Source organism: Trichomycterus rosablanca, chromosome 14 (assembly GCF_030014385.1).
Source record: "Trichomycterus rosablanca isolate fTriRos1 chromosome 14, fTriRos1.hap1, whole genome shotgun sequence".
NCBI lineage: Eukaryota > Metazoa > Chordata > Actinopteri > Siluriformes > Trichomycteridae > Trichomycterus > Trichomycterus rosablanca.
In genome coordinates this window covers 34,409,997-34,417,472 of record NC_086001.1, presented here as the reverse complement: position 1 = coordinate 34,417,472, position 7,476 = coordinate 34,409,997, and the positions used below count along the sequence as shown (strand labels likewise).

Sequence of the window (7,476 nt, the reverse complement as noted above, 5' to 3'; positions counted from 1 at the left end):
GGGTCGTGGGTTCGAGCCCCACGTTGGGTGACTATCTTCATTTGATGTCTATGGACAGCTGGTCTTTGGTGACTTATCAGGTGGATATTTGTGCTTGTAGGACTGTTGTTTACTGGCTGTTTTCAGTTACTTATTTCCACTATTCTGTGGGACTACACATTCTTGTGGTGTCTCATATCCGTTTGATCAACAGGCAGGTTGTGCAATAAAAGACACTCGTCCCTGGGTGGGCTCGAACCACCAACCTTTCGGTTAACAGCCGAACGCGCTAACCAATTGCACCACAGAGACACAGACACAGCTTTTTTATTGGACACACGAGTCACATGACTTGCTAACGTTTACAGAAGGTTAATTAAGCTTGGCAAATTGAAATAATGGCATGTTTCTGACTTGAATGAGAGGGGCCTTAATAAAAAGATCTCACACTTGTCAGAGACAACGTTTGAAGCCCAGGTCAACATGATCTGCTAGTTAGAGAAGGCTCACTTGTTTGTTAGTTTAAGTCCAAAACTGGGTGTGGCCCGTACGGGGATCTAACCCCCGACCTTGGCGTTATTAGCACCACGCTCTAACCAACTGAGCTAACCGTCCGATGTCCCAGGGCAGGGCATATACCCACATACCCGATTCTACACTGACAGCCCTTCAGTTATGGACCTGCCACACAGAAACGATGGAGAGCTTTACTGTTGTTGAGCAGAACAGATCTTCGTGTGAGATGACTGAGGTTCATGCATTTTTCTTTTAAGAATAAATAAAAGCTGATGCTTTTAACCTCATACTTTTATAATACTTTTATTTTACACCATCTAAATTTGATGACAAGCATTTACAAAGGTCATGCCACGTTCATTAGGTGAAATTAAGCCAGAATTAAAGATGGTAGAAGAACAGGGTGGTATTCTTACTTACAGTGATTAAATTATTCAGGTTAGAAAGTCCTGATACACAGCACATGCTCACCTGACTCTCTCATCCATGCTACCATCAATCATTAAAGAGAGTGTGGCCCGCACAGGGATCGAACCCGCGACCTTGGCGTTATTAGCACCACGCTCTAACCAACTGAGCTTACCGGCCATTCATCTATTCACTTTAGATCTTTGTACATAATTCTACACTAACTCCGTTCAACCAGCTGCATGGCAGCACAAAAACCATTAGAGATTCTGCACACTTACAGTGAAGATCTGCAGAAATGAGCAGCTCCTAAACTGAATTTGGTTGTTACTGCACCAGAAATGCAGCAGTTTCATGTTATTTTAATTATCCAAGATCTTAGTCCTGCTTCAGACATCACTGTCTAGTCATTTCTTATGTTCAGACTTTCTTAATACACATCTAAGAGGTTTTGTGGGTTCTTATATGTGTGTTCTGTTTAAACAGCCAATGAGAACACAAGATACGGTGTGAGGGGAAACGCAGGGGAGGAGTGTAAAAAGGTGGAACAGGGGCGTAATATAGTTTATATCAGAATACATCAGCACACACACAAGTTTTAAAGTATTTCTGACCTTATTGTTCTCTACAAAACACCCATGCTGCATTGCAAAAAATATTTTTTAACCTCCAACTCACTATAGAACAATCCAAGCAAAATCCACTCAGATTCATTCATTTTTTCTTTTTGATTTTACGCTGCACATCAGCGCACAAACTTTGATCTCTCGCTACTTGTTGATGTGTATTTTTGGACGTGGTATCATTAAACCCCTCGTCACATCTCACGTTTGTTTTTGTGACAAAATGTAGTTTGGGAGAGCAGAGAAGCTCACCTGCGATTCCAGTTGGTGATAGGTGGTGTAGTGTGTGACCCCCTATCACAGATCAGTCGTGTAGTGTGAAATACACACAGACTTGAAATACTCCCAATTACAAGAGATCCAGTCATGTAGTGTGAACTGTACAGCAACCTGAACAACTGGAAAGTCATGTAGTGTAAGCTTGGCATAAGTAGGTAGCACTGTTTCCTCACAGCAAGAGGATCCTGAAATAAACAGTAGCAAGTCATGTGACTCGTGTGTATGAAATAGCCATGCACGTGTCTCTGTGGCGCAATCGGTTAGCGCGTTCGGCTGTTAAACGAAAGGTTGGTGGTTCGAACCCACCCAGAGATGTGTTCCTTTTATTGCACAACCTGCCTGTTGATCAAACGGATATGAGACACAACAACAATGTGTAGTACTACAGAATAGTGGGAATAAGTAACTGAAAACAGCCAGTAAACAACAGTCCTACCAGCACAAATATCCACCTGATAAGTCACCGGAGACCGACTGTCTGAAGTGGAAGAACGTTCTTTTGGTTTCAGCAGATGTTAGATGAAGACACTCGCCCAATGTGGGGCTCGAAACCACGACCCTGAGATTAAGAGTCTCATGCTCTACCGACTGAGCTAGTAGGGCTTAAGCAGCATGTCAGAACAGACAGCTCATCGATCAGACCATCAGAGAGATGTAGGTTTAATTCACTAACATCACGACCAGATTAAGAACTAATTCACAGTTTACAAACAAACACAATTCTAAATATAACAATAAGAACTAAATGTAAAAGTGTAAGTTAGTCGTATGGAGCTAATTTAGTGCCAAAACTTCGCAAATAAACAGAACGTGTTCTGTAAATATGATACGATTTGCAAACAAACACAACACGATCTACAAATAAAAAACACTATTTGTAAACAAACACAACACGATCTACAAATAAAAAGCACGACTATCTAACGCACACAATGTGATTTACAAATACAAACGCTGTTCCGCAAATGTCGTTCGTGAATCACGTGACTTTTGGCTGCACTGTTCTGGCGCTTGTGTCACTTTTGTCAGATTTTCTCACAAATACATCCCGACTCGTACAAATGCATCGCACCTGAGCAGTAGGGGCCGCGGTGGGTCCACGTTACAACATGTGAATGAGCGAGAAGAAGCCACTGTTCATTTATCCGAGCATTTGTCTATAATTCTGTGCTACTTTTGCCTGCTTTATTTCTGCTAGCGGTTAGTTAGTTTAAATTTTTATGGTTATAGTTAAAGTGTTTTTCATACAACTAGGGAAGCCAATCGTTTTTAAATAGCTATCTGTGACCCTAACATTACGGAACATTGCAGTTAAGTAGAAGGTTGGGTCTAATAAAGTTCATTACTGACTAAATGTGTTGAGCATTTTTTACGTTATCTTGTACTTAACTGTTTTTATAAGTAAAACAATTTTTGTTGCTGCTCCCTTGCCAGTTCTGTTCTAATTATTTTTCCTTATTCCATGTTCTATCTATCTATCTATCTATCTGTCTGTCTGTCTCTCTCTCTCTCTCTATATATATATATATATATATATACAGTGTATCACGAAAGTGAGTACACCCCTCACATTTCTGCAAATATTTCATTATATCTTTTCATGGGACAACACTATAGACATGAAACTTGGATATAACTTAGAGTAGTCAGTGTACAGCTTGTATAGCAGTGTAGATTTACTGTCTTCTGAAAATAACTCAACACACAGCCATTAATGTCTAAATAGCTGGCAACATAAGTGAGTACACCCCACAGTGAACATGTCCAAATTGTGCCCAAATGTGTCGTTGTCCCTCCCTGGTGTCATGTGTCAAGGTCCCAGGTGTAAATGGGGAGCAGGGCTGTTAAATTTGGTGTTTTGGGTACAATTCTCTCATACTGGCCACTGGATATTCAACATGGCACCTCATGGCAAAGAACTCTCTGAGGATGTGAGAAATAGAATTGTTGCTCTCCACAAAGATGGCCTGGGCTATAAGAAGATTGCTAACACCCTGAAACTGAGCTACAGCATGGTGGCCAAGGTCATACAGCGGTTTTCCAGGACAGGTTCCACTCGGAAGAGGCTTCGCCAGGGTCGACCAAAGAAGTTGAGTCCACGTGTTCGGCGACATATCTAGAGGTTGGCTTTAAAAAATAGACACATGAGTGCTGCCAGCATTGCTGCAGAGGTTGAAGACGTGGGAGGTCAGCCTGTCAGTGCTCAGACCATACACCGCACACTGCATCAACTCGGTCTGCATGGTCGTCATCCCAGAAGGAAGCTGACGTACAAGAAAGCCAGCAAACAGTTTGCTGAAAACAAGCAGTCCAAGAACATGGATTACTGGAATGCCCTGTGGTCTGACGAGACCAAGATAAACTTGTTTGGCTCAGATGGTGTCCAGCATGTGTGGCGGCGCCCTGGTGAGAAGTACCAAGACAACTGTATCTTGCCTACAGTCAAGCATGGTGGTGGTAGCATCATGGTCTTGGGCTGCATGAGTGTTGCTGGCACTGGGGAGCTGCAGTTCATTGAGGGAAACATGAATTCCAACATGTACTGTGACATTCTGAAACAGAGCATGATCCCCTCCCTTCGAAAACTGGGCCTCATGGCAGTTTTCCAACAGGATAACGACCCCAAACACAACCTCCAAGATGACAACTGCCTTGCTGAGGAAGCTGAAGGTAAAGGTGATGGACTAAACCCAACTGAGCACCTGTGGCGCATCCTCAAGTGGAAGGTGGAGGAGTTCAAGGTGTCTAACATCCACCAGCTCCGTGATGTCATCATGGAGGAGTGGAAGAGGATTCCAGTAGCAACCTGTGCAGCTCTGGTGAATTCCATGCCCAGGAGGGTTAAGGCAGTGATAATAATGGTGGTCACACAAAATATTGACACTTTAGGCACAATTTGGACATGTTCACTGTGGGGTGTACTCACTTATGTTGCCAGCTATTTAGACATTAATGGCTGTGTGTTGAGTTATTTTCAGAAGACAGTAAATCTACACTGCTATACAAGTTGTACACTGACTACTCTAAGTTATATCCAAGTTTCATGTCTATAGTGTCGTCCCATGAAAAGATATAATAAAATATTTGCAGAAATGTGAGGGGTGTACTCACTTTTGTGATACACTGTATATATATAGTTTAAGTTATTATGTCCACATTGAAACTGTGACAGTGTGGCCAAATATTTTAGCTGTGTTTATGGTCTTATTTAAGTCTAATTTACTATAAAATATGTTTAAGATTATCATGATGTTGAAAAAACAGTAACACTTGTTGACCCAGTCAGGAATTAAGAACATAACAAGCGAAAAATAGCTAGAATTTTGCGCTAAATTGTGCTAAATTATAGTTGCTAAACTATGCCTATGTGTTCATGAATTAATATGAATTTTTGTAAAGACAAGGGAACCTTATGACAGCAGGGCTGAGTGGTAATTTAGGACAATGCAGAGAATTTAATCTCATTGTAACTTTATTATTATAACGTTATTGTGGACATTATTTACTGATTTTTTTTTTTAAAAGAGTGTTACCCGTGTGACCTCTGCAGTAGATGGGTACATTTTAATGTGCAGAATGTACACCGAAACTACATATGTTAAAATGTAGACACGTCCTCCAGAGACTCAGGATGTGTTGTTAATAAATCAGTAAATGGACGGGAATGTATTGACACGCGTGGGTTTCCTCCTGGAGCTTCCGTTTCCTCCTACAGTCCAAAGACGTGTAAGTGAGGTGAACTGGAGACACTAAATTGTCCATGACTGTGTTTGATATTAAACTTGTAAACTGTTAAACCTCGTGTAATGAGTAACTACCGTTCCTGTTATTAATGTAACCAAAGTTTAAAACATGACGGTAAAATCCTAATAAATAAATAAACTTGAGATATATGACTGAGATACAGATCAGTGGCTCTATCGAGATGCGCGACCTATAGTATAAAATAATCATTCATTCAAAAAGGCAAAGCGCTGCATCCACCTAGACTCACAAGCCGGCTGGAGTGGCTTCTTCTCGCTCATTCACATGTTGTAACGTGTACCACAGCGCCCCTACTGCTCAGGTGTGATGCATTTGTACGAGTCGGGATGTATTTGTGAGAAAATCTGACAAAAGTGACACAAGCGCCAGAACAGTGCAGCCAAAAGTCACGTGATTCACAAACGGCATTTGCGGAACAGCGTTTGTATTTGTAAATCACATTGTGTGCGTTAGATAGTCGTGCTTTTTATTTGTAGATCGTGTTGTGTTTGTTTGCAAATAGTGTTTTTTATTTGTAGATCGTGTTGTGTTTGCAAATAGTGTTTTTTATTTGTAGATTGTGTTGTGTTTGTTTGCAAATAGTGTTTTTTATTTGTAGATCGTGTTGTGTTTGTTTGCAAATCGTATCATATTTACAGAATACGTTCTGTTTATTTGCGAAGTTTTGGCAATAAATTAGCTCCATAGTTTCTGCTTTAAAACATACACGCATGAACCAATCAGATTTAACATCATTAAACGAGTTTATTCCTTAATTATTTGTCCTTATACCAGTGGTTCTTAAACTTTTTCTGTCACGCCCCCCTTTGGAAGATGAAAATCTGTCATGCCCACCCCCCTTCCAAAAAACTGCTCCTTCAATCAGTCTGCTATTTCAGAAATTAAATAAAATTTGCAAACACTTACAGATAACAAAGTTGAATATGTGCCAAAAAACTAATTTGTGAGAGTTTAAGTCTTATCAGTGTATTAGTGGCTGTTTTTCTTTTTATCCCCGTCAAATACCTCTCTGTTCTGTAAATCTAGATCAGGGGTTTACACACTTTCAAGGCTTGAGATCTACTGTTTCAGTCTACAGGTCATCATGATCTACTTTTTAAGGTCGGACTCATTATTTTTTTTTTTTTAAAGCTTTGAAGCTTTTAAAATGCGCTTCAGTTCCTGTATTGATATTCAGCTTTACAGAGCAAGTGACTGAATCACACTGACCTTATTCTGATGATTTGCTCAGGAGCCACTGATGCTCAAGCAGTTTTTCAGGTGTTCATCAGTAAGGATGGACCCATATTTAGACTCCATTATTTTCATGTGGGAAGTAGGTTGATGCGAAAAAGCTGTCAAATATGTGGCAGTCAAATATGTGGAAGTTCCAAATTGTCCAGCAGGGACCCTTGACTTCATATGAATAAAGGTTAAAAATTTCTCCATCAGAAAATGTTGAACAGGGTGGGCCATAAGTTTCCATACATAGAAAAAATAAACATTGTTTATATATATATATATATATATATATGGGTCATTCTATAATTTGGGGTACATTTCACATCACCAAAAAAGTACAAAAACAGTGTTCTCTCTCAATAAAACAATCAGTGGTTCAAGTTAATATATTCCTTTAGTGTAACATATCCACTATTTGCAAAGCTTAAACATTAATTTTTTTTAATTTTTATTTTAAAGGGACAGTAGATGTAGACTACTAGGTAACTTAGTTGACAGGTAACATAGTTGACAATTTCCCTATTTTGCCTGGCTGACCACATGTCATTTCTTGAACAGAATAATGTCTAATTTGAACATACATTTGAATTAAAATTATAAAAAAAATTGTAACCATAACAATGTATGTAACATAGTTGACGGTCAATTAATATACTCATTAACAATGTTCTATTATAGATAAAAT

General features: G+C 39.7%; 1 non-coding gene across 1 annotated transcript; it reads right to left on the bottom strand.

Annotated features, from left to right (window-relative positions):
• Window positions 1–217: 217 nt before the first annotated feature.
• Window positions 218–291, bottom strand: trnan-guu (transfer RNA asparagine (anticodon GUU)). The gene has a single exon. It is a non-coding gene; the product is annotated as a tRNA-Asn (tRNA).
• Between the last annotated feature and the right edge of the window lie 7,185 nt (window positions 292–7,476).